Source organism: Ixodes scapularis, unplaced genomic scaffold (genome assembly GCF_016920785.2).
Source record: "Ixodes scapularis isolate PalLabHiFi unplaced genomic scaffold, ASM1692078v2 PGA_scaffold3__209_contigs__length_174095766, whole genome shotgun sequence".
In the NCBI taxonomy this organism is placed as follows: Eukaryota; Metazoa; Arthropoda; class Arachnida; order Ixodida; family Ixodidae; genus Ixodes; species Ixodes scapularis.
Genome location: NW_024609868.1, coordinates 170035930 through 170054296, shown reverse-complemented (window position 1 = coordinate 170054296; position 18367 = coordinate 170035930).

The following is an 18367-nucleotide window of genomic DNA, read 5'->3' as shown; positions in this document are numbered from 1 at the left end:
TCGCGAAGCCATTCTTTCATTTTGTTCTCAGAACTAAGTTTGTTGCTTTAAACATTCAGTGTTCCTGAGCTGAGCCGCCTAATTACTGGTCACTCGGGACAATATGAACTTATTTTTTTTTATTTTGTCCCTCGTGTTTGGTGATTCAGAAATTAAGCATTTTAAATAGGCGCACAATTATAATGAGGCATGTTTCTGGGCCAAAGTTCTCATGGGATAAACGAAACCCTCGAGTAATTCTTTGGTTCCCATCATATCTTGCTGTAAAGAGCTTTCAAGAAAATTGCAAATTTAAAGGAACACGGTGTTTAAAAACAAACAACCATATTTTTAAAGATGTCACTAAAAAAATATATATATATTTTTTAACAGGCTGGTTTGGACGCGACTGTCAAGAAATATATTTCACGCGAAAGAAGAAAGAGCAATATTGACGGCGCGAGACGCTATTTAGTCGGTACTCACCTCCTTTCCACTTGTTTTCTCCCTCGGCCTTTCGGGCGCGGGGAGGAGAGGTGGATCGGCTTGGCCGTCACGGTGAGGTGCACAGAGTGCATGACCATCTCGTTGAGGTCGGAAGAGTGTATGACCATTCCGTGATGAAAAAGAATGCGCCCAGAGTTTGAAAGAAATCTCGCGCCGTCAATAGTCGTCTGAATTTTTTTTTTTTTTTCGCGCGCGCAAAATTTATTTTTTTGGCACGCGTGTCCCAATCAGTCTGTTAATTTTTGTTTTCTTTTCAGTGGCCCTTTAAGTGGCGGGGTAGGACATATAGTAGGTTAGAAATTCAACCCTGGCCGAACACAAAATAGGACTTGATACTTACGCCGTGAGACTCATTCGAGCTATTGTGGCACATTCTCATAATTTGGATTTGTCTTTTCGACAGTAAGCCTCCTCCGAATCGCTCCTAACCCAAATTGTGTCCCGCTCTATTAATATTGAAGTAAAACAATTTTTTTTATATTTTATTTGTGACGTACGTGAACTATTCAGGCACAAAAATATATCTTTGGGAGTTTATTTTTATTTAGCGTGTAAACAATTTAATTATTAAAATGTTTTGAAGTTAGACTTTTACAGGACATCGGTTAGAATTATTTAGCCAAACGTTAAGATATTGCTTTTTAAATTATTATGCCGCTTATTTATGCATTACCTGAAACATAATAAAACGATTGTAAAATTTTTTCTGCCCACCAACAACTCGTAAGCAACGCGGTATAGCACCCACAATCAGTTGACACGCATATATTGTGATCTCTAAAAGAACAAACTTGCACAAAATATATTTACGTTAGTAAAGGTCATTTAAAATGTGCTGAATTCACGTAAATCAACGACGAGTCGCGATTAAGGTCTGCACAAAGTACTTTGGCATTTCTGGAATTTGTACTGATAGGGACGCGAATGTTAATGGCTGTAAGGATTGTCAGATTTTCCATTCTACCGTAGATTAACATGTTTGAAAATTAAACATCCCAGCGAGACCTACTGTCGTAAGATTTTGATTGCTATAATTTTTTCCCTTGGCAGGCCCTTAACGCTTCATAAATACAGGTTAAAAACACCAAAAGAGGCGCACACAACGTTTCCCGCGCTTTGACATTGAATAACTGTTTTGTGTCCATTGCAGTGATCGATGCAAGCGGAAAGTTGCCGATAGGGCTTCTCCAGGGCACGACCACCGACATCGGAGCCTACGATGAATGCGTGGAAACGGTCGTACACGACGAGTATGGCAACGAGAAGGTCAGGACACAGTACTGCAACGCTCACATCAAGTTCGGCAACGACACGTCACTGAAGGATGTTGTGCTGCCGGCAATGGAAATGACACATCGATGGGTACGTCCAAATGTAGCCTGGGGATGGCACAGTGCATGATTCTGGTGATTCAAAGCGCAGACATTTAACTCTAACTTTCCGAACGATACTTCGGCGTGCAATATGCATTTCATGTGAGATCAGTATAGCCGCCTTTATATTTAGATGCTAATTTCCCAGTGTCCAAAATAATGTCTAATGGTATATTCGGCTGGTCACTTTCGAGCGCTTCAATCATCCGTGTCGGAGCTATCAGATCCCGGAGCGCCTCCGCATCGGAGCGAGAGAATCGGCGCGCCCCGACCAACGCTTCGCAATTTTTCAGAGCGGCAAGCCGAGCGAATAGAGGGTGGCATGCGCCACTAGGGGACGGCGCGAGCCGCCCTCTAGCGGAACTTTTGCTTCTCGGGTTCAAAGGGTTCAGCAGTATTCAGTCATCCATCCATCCGTAAATCCTTGAAAAATGACAACCGTCAACGCGGACGCTGATAAGGTCATCGCAAGCCAGCCGTGCCAAGCGGAAGTTCCTGCGAAGCTATCAAAAAAGACAACATTACAGCTTGAATACTCTCGTGCTTTTGTTCTTACCGCTTTTCCCGAGTAGGTTCGCGCTATAGAAACATAGGCCTTGACCTTGGGCACCGTACAAGGTGCGTCAAACAACTCGGCAAACTTCGCTTCGTAAACACGGCCCTCGTCGTCGTCCTCCGAGCTGCTGGTGTTGTCGCTGTCTGATAGCGTCGCCAGAAGCACTGACGGTGCCACCACTAACATTAAACGTCTTCGTTTCAACGACATATCATCTCAATTCGGGGAGCACATTACAACGGTGACGGCGTCGAGACTGACGGCTGTTTTTCGCAGCCCTCTTTCTGCGGAGTAGCTGCGTTCTCGCCGTCCGCTTCCGACACAAAAGCAAAATGGCAGAAGGGCTGGAGTCACGTGTCTGGTCGGCAGCCAGATCTCTCGCGCGCTCCCACTTCCAAGTCAGAGCGCCTCAAAGCGCTCCGATTCGGAGGACGGCGAGAGTCGGAGCTTCGAGAGCGCTCCGAAAGAACCTGGAATATACTTGGAGCGCCTGGCATCGACCCGCCGAATGCACACCGGCTTTTCAGGGCGCTCCAAGAGGCTGAAAAGTGACCAGTCGAATATACCATAAGTTTTTAAAAGAAAGAGAGGAAAACCGGGAAAACCTTCCAGGAAATAGTGAGCCCTACATTTGAAATGCCACTTTTTGATGCTATGAGCTATTGGCGGTTTGGGAGATCTCTCATGCAGAACTCATTCGTGCTTGCGAATAATAAGTGAACCTTTCATCATCCCTACTGCAACGAGTCCACGCAATTGAGCTTGGAACGCATAAGGGACGTTTGAGCAGGGGTTCATGTAAGAAGCGGTGCGTGTTCACGTCTGTGTGGCTCGCTAAGGAATATCTTAGTAAATATGTGTTCAATGTTTAATTGCTTTTACTTAAACAAGTTGCCTCGCATTAGCTAGAACCAATAATAGTGCTACCTTATTTAACTTAAACCTTGAAAGTATCGCTGTTAAAATTAGCGAAACGCGAGCAGCGCTCACTCCCTCCACTTGCCCTCAGAGCGAGCGGTTACGTGATATGAAGCCGATTATATACTGCCAGTGTTGACGCCCTGGTTTTGAGCAAAGAGAACATGCCTGTTTAGTTCGAATTGTTCAAGCTTTTTATTTATTCTTTTATAGGGGCCGTGAAGCTTTGGAGTCACTAAACAACTCGAGGCCTCACACTGCACATGCGCAGTGCGACGCCCCAAGCTGTTTGGGGGATCCATAGACTGAGGGACCCTTATTCTAAAGCTTTATAATGTAAGGATTCGGCTATTCCCGTCATTAAAGCGATTGAACACGGGATACTAGCCGATGATCACTTTAATTCTTGCAAGCTTCTATCGAGTGCTCATGCGGTGGACGTGCGCAATACATAAGCTGCATTTAACTAACATCCCCTTAAGCTAATCTGGGCGACCACGTGAACATTAGGACCTCTGTGACGGGAGTTCGCCAGAACTTTTGCGAGTATACTTTGGTGGTAGTAGTGCCAGTTAGATTACGTAAAGTAAGAACACCCCAAATTATTTTCGAGGCACTGCCCCAGATATGAAGTCAGAGGAATGCCTAATTTGACACAAGCATGGCATTTCAGGGCCCAAACTTGGGCCTAATACGGTTTTTGCTTCAATGCGTTAGATAGCGCCAGAGTATTATTCTCTATCGCTCTTCTGGCATTTCTCTGACTCGCCACTTACTTGTCTAAGTGCGGGACGTGTGACAAAGCTGCCACATATGAGCATAAGAGCCAGCAGTGAAACACCTTTCTGCCATTTGTTTGACAATTTAGCTCAAGTTTCGAAATGGAAACCAAACAACCAGATGTGAAGTCTAACCCTGGCTTCAGATCGTCTGGCGGGCTGGTTTCGAGCTTTAGTGCCTCAATACAAAAAACCTAACCCTGGGAGTTGTTTGGGGATTTAGGCCCAAAGATGCTAGATAACAGCCAGATACCGGCATTGAAGCCCAACTTTAACACTTGTTTGGCGAATCAAGGCGAAGATACACCACCGCATATTATGAAACGCGGCCTTAAAAGAAGTATTTCATTTAACGATGGGACGACTAAGCAGGAACCACAACCGACCTGCGCGGCCATGGTGAATTCAACGAGACTTACATTCTTACGGACTGATGCTTTGACGCTTGTTTCACAGGCAGAGGTCGGCCTTCGTTACCAGCGGGACAATAACATCGAAGGAATTCGTATTGGCATTTGCATGCTTACTGACTGCACCCAGGAAGACCTCAATCTCCTCGTTGCCGCATGTGAGTCTGCATAATCTCGCGTATTGCTTCTTTGTTTATTAGAGAACTTAAACACGTCTTCCTAAAGGAATGCCTTCACAGACAAGCGCGACTTTGCTTTCCAGTATGTGAGCGTTTTTACATCAGAAAGAAATGTCGTCACTAAGCGGCATCCGGCCTCATTAAAGACTCATTGGGCGCCAAAAATTCCAATGCTGGTTCAAAACGTGGCACGACGAATTGGCATGTGTGCGTACCATTCTCACATTTTTACCAAAGTTACATGATAGTGGTGAGTTTTAATTGAGAAATATATAGGCGTAGTCCCATTTCCGGGAAATGCGAGAACTACATACTTTGCAAGGACGAATACGAGTCTCCAAGCACAGCTAAGTGACTGGTGCGTGACCTTGAAGATCCGTCTGTTCCTCGAGTCGAACTAGGGACCTTTTCATTTCTAGTGGAACTCTTCTAACAACTGAGCTTACAAGGAGGTAAACGTCAGTAGAGCAAACGGCAGACATCGACGAAAACGATGGAGTTAGGTAGAAACAGGCTCGTGGCGCCATTACCCGATAAACGCAGCAAGCAGACAAACAGGTCGCCTGCTTTCGGTTGCATCGTCCGCTCGCGGCGCCCATCAGGAGATGGCGCCACAAGAACAATTCTAGCCAACTGAGTCGCCTGCGTGGAAGTTTGTTATAATTCATGGCAAGTTTGTTAATATCATTTTTCAAAGGAAGGGTTGGAATTTGACGGATTAAAATATACCACTGAAATATACCGTGGAATAATGTATGAAAATGCCACTTGCAGATGACGATATTTAATTTAATTTATGCCACCTTAAGGGCCTGTTTAGGGCATTACATGCATACAATCATTCATATGATACAATACAATTACATCCAAAAATGCATTCACGATAAATCAGTAATTTGTCAAGAGTAACAAATATTAATAGCATGAAAAATGTGATTGAAGAGATGACATCAATTCTTCTGGTGCGACGGTGGTGACGATGTAGGATGGAAGGGTGTTCCAGTCATTGATGGCTTTTGGAAGGAAATATCGGTGAAGGCTTTAGTTGAGCCAGAAATGCGTTTGATGGAACGGGCATTGTTTAGGCGAGACGATGTTCGGTCGGGAGGTGATAATAAGGTTGTCTTAAGATCGGGACAATAATAAGAGATATTATGAAGAAGGCGGAGCTGCGAAACCTTTCTACGAAGCGGAAGGAGGGAAAGGGTTGGTTGAATTTTTAAGATGGAACTATTGATGGAAAGGTCGTACGTGAATAGCCATGTTTGGAATCGCTTCTTGATGATTGATGAGGTAGACCTGAATAGCGTTCCAGATGAAGGCAGCATATTCCAATTTTGGTCTTATGAATTTGTCCGATGCCAGCTTGCGGATAGGTGGCAGTGAATATCTAATATTTCGTCGTAAAAGTCAAGTTTTCTGGAACTATCGGCAGAGATTGCTTCGATGTGGTTATTCCCGGAAAGGTCTGATATTAGTCTTACGCCCAGATAGTCATACAAAGGAACGGTACCAATCAAATCAGAATCCAGGTAGTACTGCTAGGATAGGATGGACCTTTTTCTAGAAAACGGGATTAGCTAACATTTAGGTATATTTAATGGTATCAGCCACTCTTTGCACCATTTGTTAATCTTTGTTAAGTCCTCCTAAACTTGGATGTTATCAAGCACACATTTTACCTTGTTATAGACGACGCAGTCATCTGCAAAGAGGCGTATATTAGAGGAAATGACTGCAGGAAGGTTGTTTATTATTATTAAGAAAGTCCTGGTCCCAGAACGGACCCCTGAGGAACACCAGTCGCGATACTCGATAAGGCAGATTCGTGATTATTAGTAACCATGTACTGAACGCGGAAAGAAAGAGTCACGCATCCATGAAAAAAAAAAAAAAAAACATTCTGTAAAGACGAAGCAATTCAAGTTTAGAGAGTATTCAGTTATGAGAAACACGATCAAATATATTAGAAGGAAAAAAAACGGCGCGCGTCTGAGCACGACACTCAAAGTTAGTGCGTAAGTCTTTAATGAAGTCACAGAGCTGTATATCAGAGGAGAGTTACTTTCTAAATTCATGTTGCTTATTAAAGAAAAATCGATTTGTTGTAAGGTGAGTCATGATATGAGAGTAGTATTAAAGAAGTTTAAATGAGATGGAAGTTAATGATATAGAGTTGGAGACAAATGAGAGACTTTCATGCTTGAAGACTCAGATGGCCTTTCCAACCTTCCAGCCAGAAGGCAAGCAGCTCTCAGAGAGGGTCTGAATAAATACTATTTCAAGATCTCACTAAAAATTATTCTAATATTTTTTTAGAATTTCGAATGAAGTTTTCGGGTCCAGCGGACAACGATAGCTTCAGCTTAGAAATAAGATTTATGAATACCGGGTGCGTTTATACTGATGGGAGGCATGGGTTCGTAAGGCTGCTCGGAGAGAGTGGGAACAGTGTCCAAGCGCTCGTTTGTGAAATGGAAGAAAAGTTTCGTTAAAACTGCAGAGCATTCGGTTTCTGACAAGGAATCGCCATTGTCGCGGCTTAGTTGGATGGCAGAGTTATTGCTTTTCGGTGATACCAGGTCCCAGAACTTCCTCGTGTTATTCTTTAGGATGGACAGTAAGTCATGAAAAAAAAAATATTTCTAGCCAATTTAAAGTTTTTTAGTAGTTTTTAAGTGTAACATTAGAAGCGTCCCAAGCTTAAGAGGTGTTAACACTTTTAGGTTTTGCAAAAAGTGTTGTTTTCTTGTTACGCAAAGAGAGCATCGTTTTGGTGAACCACGAATTACTTTAATCGATGCGTACACAGGCTGTCGGAAGAAACACATTTAAAACATCGTTCATTTAAGTTTTAAATAATACCAAGTTTTCCTCTGTTAATCCGAGTTGAACATTTACACTATAATGGTCAAAAATGATTGTCAACTCATGCGGTATTGATCTATAATAAGCCTTATTATAATTATGAATGATCTTGGAAATGAAATATTTCACGAGAATGTTGAGTGACAAGTCGCCTCTGATCACTACGGCTGTCGCAGTATTGAATGGACTTGAAAAGGTCCGGTGACGTAGTTAGTATTAGGTCAAGGATGCTACTCCAACGAGTCGGTTGATTAACTGGCTGCGTAAAATTAAATTTGAGACACGTGTCTAGAAACTGTGCAGAAGTAGCTGAGCCTTCGGTTGATAGATTCTGCCAGTTGATTAGAGAAAATTTAAAATCGCCAAATAGTAACATGTCAGCTGTAGGAAAACGACTTTGTATACCAGCTAGGAGAGATGACAGATCTGTATAAAATGAGAAAAGTAGAATTTGGGGGCCTATAACTCCCACCTATTACAACCATATTTGATGCCTACAATCATATATGCAAATAAGTGCAAAGTCATGCTTCGCTAAGCAGGTATCAAAAAAAGATATATAACTTTTTACTGCAATGAGCACACCACCACCCCCCCTGGCTTTGTCGGTTATGCTGAAAAACTTTGTTATAAATTGTTCGGAAAAAGCTCATTATCTTCAATACCAAGTTTCAACAAAGTTTTAGGTGCGATGCTCCTTAGGGTCTAGCCTTGTCCGGCGTCCGTGCTCACATCGATTGCACTGCCTCCGGAATCGATCCACTTAAAAAAAGAATCAAACGTACGCCCGCACGGGTGTTCGAACTCAGCGCTTGCTTACGAGGCAGACGTCTTAACCACTACGCTACACTCCAACGTTGCATGTAGCCGCTCAACGTTTACACAGAAGAGGGCGCTGCGGTCAAACGCGTATATAATCGCGTTCAACTTCGCATGCATTGGCTCAACGTTTATAGACGAGAGGGCGCTGCGGTCAAATGCTCACCCGCGTATATAACCGCGATCCATACCACACATTCTCTTTCTGACACGGACCGTTGACGTAAGCGGTGGAGGTGCGCTCCCATGGCTTCTAGCGGATCCAAGGTGATCCGCTAGAAGAACCACTGGCTCTGTATTTCACCGACCATAAAGCAGTAATAATGAAGTCGAAACGCAACCCGGAAGTCAGCACTACATATGAGCAATACAAAAAAATCGGCACCATCAGCACTACCTATGAACAATAAAATCAGTATTATTCGCACCATCAGAGCTTCGCCCCAATCAACATCATTCACCACGAGGAAATGCGTCCATTTTTATTAGGATGACTATGTCTGATGAACTGTCCTCTAGTAGGTTATAAAACACGTCACGTTATGGCATGAAGCTGCAAATACTAGTGAAATGAACGGAAATACTTTGACCTTTATCGTGCACATTAGTAGCTTGAATGCATAACTGTATTATTTCATTTGTATTACGCGAACTTGGCCATGACGCCTCAAATACAGCTTAAGACATCGGATCAAACACGCAGCGTTTGTTGCCACCATGAAGTTTGTTGAAACAAACCTTAAATGGTACGTTTATGCTCTTTCCGTACTCGAAACGTTTGCTGCGTGCAAGTCGTACAGACGCAGGAAAATCCTTGTGTACGGTATCTTTCAGTTTGAAACCGGAGTGGTATCTTTAGTTTGAAACTGGAGGTAACATTTTTTCTCTGTTTTTAAAACAAGCAAAATTTACGATGCTCGGCCTAGTTTTCTCAGGCTAGAGCTTCCCTATGCGGTACGATCTTTCCAGATTAGAGGGGACAAGCTGTACTCCTAACTTTTGCGCACAGAACTTGATAACTTTTTATTCTGATTGTCCTCATCTTTCGGTGCGGTTATCTAAGCAGCCGAAGAATAGAAGATTACACCTCCTAAGCCTATTTTCATTGTTATCGCACTGTCTACGAATATTCGCAATAGGCATATTTTGGTCGTGCGGGATCACAGCTGTAGTGTTCGCCTGGAACAAGATCGTTTCCACAACACTTATCCTGGAAACCAACTGTTGAGCCGATGTGAAAGTAGCCTTTTGATTGTATTCTAAGGACACCACTTTTTCTAGCACGTCTGACTGCGCAGCCTCGATTCATTTAACATCGGCAAGGATGAATGCGTTTTGTTCACTCTCGGTTAGAGGCTGCGGGTTCATTTCCACGTATCGAGGGAATAACGAAATGAGCCGGTAGACGAGAAAAACAAGAGTTATGCAAACAGTGATTGCACAGCCACTTCCGGAAACATATGTCGTAGGGACACGACATCGTAATAAAAGACAATAGACTCCTTTCGAAATATCGCCCTCTGTCGGCACATGTGGAATACCGGCACAACGGCGGACCAAAACCTCAACGTCACGGCACACTGGAGAAAAACGCACCCACAGAAAAGTGGATGAGCGCTGTGACGTTGCACTTTCGACGCTGTTTGATTGGATCGTTTGCTTATAGTGTTGGCCGCACTCTTTGTCTTATGGAATGACCCGCGCGTTACTCGATGCAGTTGTTCACTCATTGTCCAGTGGTTCCGACCTTTTAATATTCGGCACGTGACCTTCGAAAGGGGGCCATTCACTGCTTTGGTAACAATTCGCATTTGGAAGGTAACTAACTCGAAGAAAGAAGAGCGGTTTCATCGCTGATTGGTCTAGAGACGCCGCGCTTTTGTAGCCATCCTTCAGAACAAGAACCATGTGCTGTTTGTGATGTCCCGAAGCTTCTGGCATTTTGTAGAGGCAGCCCTGGTATTTCAGACATCCCATACTAAGAGCTGGCCATGGGGCAACAGTTAGGTGTTATTCGCTGTTAGTGTTTCGCAAGAAAAACCGCACCTACTCCCATCATCCCAAACTCATAATACCCAAATATATTTTCAAAGTGGCCGGGATTCGCAAGGAAATCTTAACCTCCCTTGCAATAAAAAATGCGTACATGCCTAAAACAGGGGTTGGCCTTTTTAAAAGACGAACCGTTATATCAATATCAGTGCTTAGCGTTCTTGGTGGTGTTTTTTTTTTTGTGCTGTCGAGCAATCACATTTTGCTAGCCGTTATTATGGCACAATTTTGAACATCAAAGTCACCTAGGTCAGTATCGTTTACACCTAAGAATCGTTTAATTTCTTTTTACCACATGTTTAGCTTAAGGCCAAATAAAAAACAAAAACAGCTTAAGGTTCTGTTTACAGGTTTTCACTTCAAAATATGGCTGCACGTCAAGTGCTATGCGACAGTTACAGAAGCTGTTTATTTAAAGAGGGTAGAAATTATTAAATATACTAGTACTAATAATAATAATAAGAAGAAGAAGACTATTGATAATATTATTAACAATAATACTTATAATAATTTATTACAAAATAGTTTGTATATGATGACTTTAATTGTGTTTAAGGGTATAAGATGTGCGAATATCAAAATATCTTTTCATTCAAATTCGGGATGTCCCGCAGATAATGGGGACAACACTTTCGCATGGAGCTTCTTTCCGGCTGAGTTTACTGCAAGCAGGCACATTGAAACTAAAGGATATAATATATTCATATATTGTTAACAAAAAGCACGAATTTCGAGTCTGTCCTGTTTTGTGAAATGCCTTGAGGAATCTATATTGACCATTAACCTCTTGACAAATAAGCCGATACGATAAATGTGATAACGAATTGCAAAGTAAGAATGTGCTGGATGTGTCGTAAAGCCATCAAAGTTTGACTGGCCCAATGCTACCTCAGATCAGTTTCTTAATTACTTCGAATTATATTTTCAGTAACTGTTACAGAGAACGTATTCTCGGAACAAAATTAATTCTAGATCTTAGATGTGTTTTTTCAATATATGTAATATTTCATTTAAAAAATGCTGAGAACGTTAAAACCGAATTAGGAATAGAACCTACTTAAATTGTTAATGCTTTTCTTTTTTTTTTAGAAAAGAAAATTGGCAGTCGGAAAAGTTATACCTCGAGCAGATATCCTAAAGAAGTATTGCTAAAGCCTGTACAGTCGGCATTAAAATAAAGTGGTTCTTCATAACGCCGGATCGTTGCAGCGAAAATCGTACGTGTGGCATCGCTGTCGCAATAAACGACAGAGAGCAAGGCTGGAACGGACTGCCGGCCGCGATTTCATGCATGAGGGAGGTTAGTCGAAATTATAAATTGCGCATCTAGGGTAAACGTGACGGCTCCTATTGCGTTGCAGGCTCTTCGATTTTAATTTATGCATCATAACGCATAAAATTGAAAGATAAAACAGAGAGGACAAGCACAGGACAACCACAGGACAACCACCAGAGGACAACCACTTGTCCTCTGTGTTTTATTCTTTCAATTTTATATATTCATGGTCAACGCGCTCGCCTTCACCAATCATAACGCCATTCATGTTTTTAGAGCGCAGCTCTTAGGCGCCCGTTTCCGTCTTGAGCGGCGTCGCCGTAGCCGTCGGCGAAACCGTAAGGTCACGTGACCCCGTGAGGTCACGTGACTCGGGTGACGTCACGTGACCCCGGTGACGTCGCGTGAACCCCGTGAGGTCACATGACCCCCGTGAGGTCACGTGACTGCCATGGGGTGACGTGACTCCCGTGAGGTCACGTGACCCCGGTGACAACACGTGACCCCCGTGAGGTCATGAGGGCCACGTGACCTCGCGATTCCGCCGACGGTGACGGTGACGCCGACGCCGCTCGGAGGGAGGAGTAGCAGGCAGAATGAGGAGATGATGAGGAGGGAAGACGGAAGAGGAGTATACGGCTCCCCTCAGTACCCTTCCCTTTTCCTCCTCAAGAGCTGCGCTCTAATTCGGTGCTGCAAAAATTTTGCAAACGGCTTTAATTTTTTTTTTTTTGGATCAGTTGTCGTTGGCTAGATGTGCGCCGTTTCATTACTTCCAACACCCCCCGTGCATGAAGTTGCAGCAGTCCCTTCCAGCCTCGCTCTCAACGGCATATGGAGACAGGGGCTCATCATGCGGCATTTTGCAACTCGGGCCGTCGTTTCGTCGAGCCAGCTCAATTTGATGCCGAGTGTATAATGTAATGAATTTGTAAGCGAAGCATAAGTATTATTCGCTCTACGGCTGTCGCTTCACTTTCTTATTGCGGCATTTACATTCACAGTCGTGAAAGGGAAGGCAGATATAACCATAAAGAACTGCATCACGGACCAACTACCTCCAATGGACGGCACGCAGGCGGGAATCACGTAAGGCGATTTCAAAATATTTGGACAACATTGCGAGTTGCGAGCTGTAGATTCCACGATAAAGCAAATATATGCGTAAAACAAAAGTTTTGGTTAATTAACCTTTTTTATAAGATAGTTACCGAAATCCAAAGAAAGTCAAAATATCGCCACAATTTATTTTAAAATACGTACATTGGTTATCTGAAGGTTAAGTTTGTAAAGCGAGATACGCAATACTAAAAATTCGGTTATCTTATTAATTTATTGATTGATTTATTTAGAAATACTACCAGTTTCCATCGGAAACTTTAGTAGGGTGGTTACAAGGTAAAGTACAATGTACATAGTTTATGGTGCAAAAAAAAAAAAAAAAGACAGTGAGGAGGATGGGGCTACTCAGTGGAGACACAGGAGGATCTTAATACTATCTAATACACTTGTAAATGGAAATATAATATTAGACCAGTAGAATAGGATGCATCGATGGGAACAAGCAAAATACACATCATATGAGGTGATTGCCCGGAGCAGTTGAGAATCATTCTATGGATGTGGAGTGAACAATGGCGTCAGGTATGCCATTCCAGTCAGACACGCGGAAAGAATGAGGATTTTAAGAAGTTGTTGTTACTCTTATACTTCTGCTTCCTCCGCACTTCGAGTGCGGAGGAAGCAGAAGCGTCTTAACCTTTTTTGTAACATAATGAATAACCTGGTTCTTGTGGATAAGCAACAGTATATTAATGAGAGCATGTCTTGCATAACCCGCAAGAAAGCATGCTCGGTATGTGGAAGAGCGGAAGTTTTCCAAGGACTGTTTTAGGTATTCGCTCTTTTTGGCAAACAGCGCGAGAATGGAACAAGCTACCGGCACATGTCGTTACCGCTGAAACTCGAGAAGAGTTTAGCTTCCTTGTTTCAGGGATTTCTGACAGCAGTACCTCGAGTTGTCATTTCATCGTTGAGCTGGATACGTGTTATTAATCTGTGCATTTTAAGCGCCTGTATTTTTTGTGTTGTTTGTGCTGTGCAAATCCACTCGTATCTTGGTTCTGTGTAGGAACGACAGTATTTTAAATAAATAAATAAAATAAATAAATATTTTGTGAGTAGCCCTCCATGATTCCTTCTCCTAACTCTGGAAATGTGCGAAATAACATATTTTCTTTTGTCTATAAGGGTTTGGTCATTTAATATTTGAAATAGAAACCTTAGTCTTGAGATTTTGGCACTTTTCTCGAGTGATGCTAGATTTGCTCGCTAATTTATTTCCAGAAAATTATTTTTGTAATAGTCACTAGTTTCTCTGCAGGTTAAAAAGTGTTAATAAAAACATGTTAACAGACGACAAAAACTAAGGCCACGAACCCACCAGAAACCTTTAAGGTGTTCGCCAACTCTTCCTTATTCATGCATTTTGCGTTGCCTATTCGTTAAGATTTATTTACACATGAACCCGGATAACAACTAGTCCATCACAGTTTTTCCACGAGAAATGAGCTATATAATTGGTTGGCCTTGTAACGTAGACTTAAAATGTATCTTGTTATTATGCTGTGCTGCAATGTAAGTAGGTTATAAAAGACATTTATTTTAATCATTTACAAGGTTATTGTTAGTTATATAATTTGTTTTGCTCACCGGCTGATTTAAGTGGGGTCTGATTCCAATCCAAACATGGAATTTATTTTGGAAGCATCTTGCAATTTCCCCGAAATTTTATGTAACTCTTATTTTTCCCAGTAAGTGTCCAGCGTAATCCATTATTTTATTTCAATATTTAACCATTTTTAAATAGCGCACAAACGAAACAGCACCTGTTAAAGCAGCATGCAAGAAAAGATACCATGCAAGAAATTTGTGTCTTAACAGTGGAGAGTCAAGACGACAAACCGGGCCACAACGTGCATAGCTATGGGCTACGAATCAGCACGGCGCCGCAAGAGAGCGACAAAGTTACTCTTTGCCTTAACGAAAGAGCCATGCATCTGAAAAGTAACTATTATGCAAGTTTTCAATGCAGTTTTGAGAGTAGTATTTTCTTCGAAATGTGTACCTGATAAGCAACGGTGATCTTCACATCGCGAATATAATACTCGGCTCGCTAGTGAAGCCCTAAGCTACACAATAAAACCTAAATTTAGAAACATTACTGAACGTTAGGAATGTTTTTAGTAGCATAAATACTAAGTTGTGGATTATGTCAAGTAAACGATAATTGTGTGATTAACTGTGATAGCGGTCTGACTTTTGGATTCGATAAGAAACGACTAAAAAGTTGCAGGTGTCTACCATTTTTGAGTGGTTTATTTAACTTTGATAATAAAAAAAAATCTAACCTGACGAACTGCCTTACCTTTGAAAACAATGGAAGTCTTTAAACTTGTTCCAAGAGTTTCAACATCGACACTTCACTTGATTTCTTTAGCATCCTTTCATGTCATGTGAACCTTGTGACAATTGATATAATATGCACGTTTCTAGACGGTAACTAAGTGATTATTAGAACAGAGAAAGGATGTTTGATCACACACATGCTCAACGCAAAAAAGACGTAACATTATCAAAATATGGAATTATGGTATAAGATATAAAACGGTCTTTGTACGTGTTCTCGAAGTTTGTACGCCTTTCTGCCGTGCAGTCTTGTCGATTGTTTGCGTCATGGGCTTTTTCGACATTTTCTGTTTTTTTGCTGCATGTCGAAATTATTCAACGTGTAATATATAAGCATATTAAAATATATAAATTTGACGACGGAAGCCGCATTCTATAGCGTGTTCTACTTTTTTTCGTATTTTATGCTTATACTTACCTCATTTACGTGTAAATATCGCAATACATTCATCTGCTTGGTATGTCTTGATGCCTTCTCGAGCAGGTGAGCTCATTTGTGAAATTTCGGCTTCTCATTTCAGTGCATTCCTCGCTGTTTTAGGCACGGCGCTGTTGTTCGGCACTATCATTGACATTCTCCTGTCGAGGCGAAAGGATTCACCTCGAAATAAAAGTAAGTTAATAATCTTTATTTTATTTTTGTTGGGTGTCCAAAAACAGCACAAGGCCTAAATAGTGGTACACCGCTCGTCATCAAGGATAAATGCAGGCAACAAAACAAGGTCGTGAATATGTACAAATAATTGACTCAAGCCTATGTCGAAAAACAATCAGGTCGCTAAAGATATCTACAGCTGATTGATCCAGTTTGTTAAATTCAAGTTGCATTCTTGTTAGTGGTGACGCGACATTCAAAGCAGAGCAGCTCAAGAAATATATGCTTACACTCTTTATTGCTTTTATTTTATATCTATAGTACGTTTGGCCGGTTGGTGATTTAATTAATAACAAATATCCTATAGCGCAGTGGAAACAAAGAAACCTTTAAGACAGTGTGTTATCTTGTTCTTACAGAGGCTAATAAAATAATACAGACCCACTGATTTGATATTTTAATTTCCCCCCATATTTACCTGAGTGGTCTCAATAACTTCATAAGACGAATTCATCGACAACTCAACAAATACAAAGTGTCTTTAAAAAAAGCAAGTCATGGGAGTTTTTTTAATCTCTTTCAGCCAAATACAGAAACGGAAACTAAGCTGATTTCGCCTGAAAGCTGGAGTATATATAGGAGCCCATTGTTTCAAAAAGGTTTTATTTTTCAAATCGGTCATATGACGCTAGAACAAACAATGTAAAGGTGACCGCGGTGCACGGCTCAAGGCTAGTTTGATAACCACACATTCCTGTCAGTATTGCTTCACATAGATTTGGGTCATCCCTCCCCCTCCTCAAAAAAAAAAAGAAAAGAAAAATTTTACGACTATTATAGTTAACCGGTTTGTTACATAGCCATAAAAACGAACGAAAAATGCAAACACTACTACATGTGTTGGTTACTTAAGAGTAAAACAAGTTCTAAGTTGGTGGGCATATATCACATCTCAATGACTCAGACCTTGAGTCGTACTCAAATAGTTAATTGTTACGCCATGAATATATTAATTTTCTTCTTGCGAATCAAAGTGCAGTATAAAAGTCGGATTAAAAACGCTTATGAAGCACGTTTTCCTTACTGAAATCTCTGAAACCTTCAGAATCCCAAGGCATGGCGCGACCTGAGCATTTTATAACCGCTCCGCAACCAATGAACCGTGGTATTATCCAAGAGGGTAGCTAAACAACGAATCGCAAAGCAAAAACCGTGACAAATTTACGCCACGCCGTGCGTTTCTCAAGGTGTTAGCTACTATAATCTCTCGATGGATTCTAAATCCGGACTTTTAGTGCTTCTCTGAGCTTTTGATTAATCAGATAATTGCTGGAAAACGAATCAATGGTTTGATGTGAAGAGCTCACCCATGTGGTACAAAGTGGGCTCCAAAAGGGAGGCCGACAGGGGTCCCATGTGGGCAGCCTTTGTGGGTCCCACGTCGGTTTCGCAACTAGAGCCCTAGTCGCCCCCCTCGGGGTGCCCACCGGGCTTCCCTCGCAGGACCTACAGCGGGCCTACTTGGGCAGCCCACATGGACTCCTCTCAAAGGACACACTACTTGGGCAGCCCACCTACTCTACTGTCGAGGTGGGCTGTACCTGGGCAGCCCATACGGGCCGCCTCGTAAGGCCGACAGGGGGCCTACTTGGGCAGCCTCCAACCCCCACGTGGGACCCATTGGTGGCCTACTTAGGCAGCCAACGAGAGCTTACCACAGGGAACCCGCAGAAGGCCTACGTGGGCACCCCTCGTGGGACCCACAGTAGGCCTACGTGGGCAGCCCAGGTGAGGTCACCCCGGGGATCTAGTTTCGTTCGTGGTCATTTAATATTTACATTATGGTTTGGGTATTGCAGTGCATAGCAAATTGAGCATGCCTAAAGTTTTTCGTGGACTTACTTGAAATATTACCATTTTGATAAATCAATAAAACGTTTTGAGCTAGGCTGCAAAAAGTTGGTTATCTCAAGTGCTCTAAATGAAACAAAAAAAAAGTCCGTGATTTCTATAAAAAAAAACCCGGTTGGACAGTCTTCGGAATACATAGCCAGCTTGAGCCAATTACGGACACCGAATTTTAGAACAAATGCGATATCCTGACGACAAACTCGTTTCGAAGTCACCCTCAAATTCAATACTCTGCGGAAAAAAATTCATCCTACGTGAAACGGCCTTCTAGAAAAACAAGCTGAGTAGTAAGTTAGTAATAAAGTTTAGGAAGCCTAAATTTTCTCGCTCACAATTAGCAGAACACTCCTTCTTGATTCGGTATCAAATTACGCAGATCTGTTATCTGGAATTTCCAGAACGCGCAGTAAATATTCCTCATAGTTGGAGAAAGCGCCGTTTCGGGAGTTGCACAGGTAGTCCAAGTGGGCATGCCAACGCTTTGCCGCCATGGAGCCGACACCGTTGTGAACGTGGCTCCCGAGGAGCAGAGGTGGGACCCAGGGAGTTTTACATGGGCAGCCCAAGTCGGGCATGGCCACGCTTTGCCACTGTGGAGCCGGCATCATCGTTAACTTGGCCAACGCGTAGCCGAGCTGGGACTCACGGGGGTTTAGTTGAGCAACCCTAGTTGGGCA